The following is a 1986-nucleotide window of genomic DNA, read 5'->3' as shown; positions in this document are numbered from 1 at the left end:
CCCGCATGTTGTTTGGAACCGCAATGGATGAGGATGTGGAGGAACTGCGGGATAGGTATAACCGTTTGGCTTCACTTGCTGCTACTCAACACAAAACCATTAGGATGAATTCCTTCCACATTTCCAGACTTGAGCATGCAGTACAGGATATTGCTTCTTATTCCCGAACCTTAGGCTCTTCCATTAATGAGTTGTGGACCGGCATGGCTAATATGTACCAAATGGAACTTGTTCTACAAACCTTGCCTGCCTTGGAGAGTGCAGTCAACTCTATCCTCCATACTAATGCTCTGGTAATACAGAATGTAGTGGATGCAGACTGTGGTAGGGTTACCTCTTCTCTTTTTCCTGTCAGGGATTTGCAAAGGCTTTGAAAATAGGAGTAGAGAACCACCATCTAACAGCTTTGTTTGACATGCATGCCTTACACCACTAGTTTCCGTTGCTTGAGTCTTTCGTGACGTCGGAAGCTATAGTTTTTCACGTTCCTTCAGGTCAAAGGATGTGTTTGAGGTTTATCAGCTGGAACCTTTCCTTTCTCAGTCAATAACTCGGTGATGGTGCTGGACTTACCTGCCACAGTGGTCTTAATTCGTAATGATCTATCGCTTTATGCAACGGGCCAGCCGTCAGACCTAGGGTCCTGCAAAACAGAGTATCACAATCTCTATTTTTGCTCAGCGTCACTCTTTGCATTCCTCCCGTTGACAGGTGGTATCTGCGAGGTGGTGCTGACCCAGTCGGATGCTTCTAAAGCTCTAGAGACTTGCCCCTATCGTCACGTCGCCCCTAAATCGCTTTTCCACAGGAGGTTCTCCGGATTTCACTACTTCTTTTTCACACTACCAGTGTTTGTGACAGTGGTCTGTCCCGAAGGTTCAACTTATAGAGAGGTTGCAGGTCACCTGGCGGTACGGGTGGCTTGTTCCCTACGTTCTGTCAATTTGACAACCTTTCCGGAGACGCTCCATCATGGATTTGCGGCCACAAATGCCATCCCAATCTATCCTATTGACAGTTTAGTGAATCTCACCTTTTCTAGAATGAAGTATGTGACAAATAGCCTTTCCGAGCTAACCTTTTCAAATTTCTCGGAATTGGAGTCAGCTGTCCATGACTCTCTACCGGTTTACCTTGCCCCATATGTACATTACCCATCACTGATCTTGCCGGTGGTTCTTTTTATCATCATTGTCATCCCCCTGTTCTGCCTTGTTAAGCGGGCTCTGACTTTGTACAACCATCTTCAGGCAAGAGTTGCCCCACCGCGCTGAGTTCGTACGCATTGTGACTCGAAGATTCAGTTTGTATCAAATCTTCTTCACGGATTTTTTTTTCTTTTCTTATTACTATTCCACATAGCTCCGTTACCATGTATCCTAATGACAATTTAGTCAATTTTTTTTTTTTAGGATGTATTTTGTAAATAACTATTCGAGCTATTGTTTTGTTTTCTCGGAATAGTGCTGAGCTTCCACGTCCACGACTCTAGCCCTGTTTACCTCGCCCTGTATGTACTTTGCCCATTTATTGTTACTTCCATGATTATTTTTCTTGTCATTGGCATTTCCCGATGTTGTATCGTTAGGCGGGCTCTGACTTGTATATATTTTTTTTTACATGCAACCATAATAGGCCCTCGTTTAACTAGTACACATTGTGCGACTGTAACATGGGTAGGTACACTGATTTTAAGGGTCGGATGAGCCGCGAGGTCGCGACTTTTTCCGTGACCGAGCGATGTAATGTGTATATTATAAAAAAATGTGAATGTGTGAATGTATGTCGTATCGCCATGGCCCAGTGGCGCCAGGACGTTACACACAGACGCTACGTTGTGCTTAGGAGGTGCTCCTTGCCGTGGGAACGGTGCTGATTCAGCAAGCATGCTATCCGCTGGCCGCTCCTGTACCAAGAGAAGCCGGCAGATCAGAGCGGGCGGCGGACGAGGGCACAGGACTTCTCGGAGTGTGCGTACGACTTACG

The sequence above is a fragment of the Eriocheir sinensis genome, unplaced genomic scaffold (assembly GCF_024679095.1).
Source record: "Eriocheir sinensis breed Jianghai 21 unplaced genomic scaffold, ASM2467909v1 Scaffold537, whole genome shotgun sequence".
Classification (NCBI taxonomy): Eukaryota; Metazoa; Arthropoda; class Malacostraca; order Decapoda; family Varunidae; genus Eriocheir; species Eriocheir sinensis.
This window is presented reverse-complemented; position numbering follows the sequence as displayed.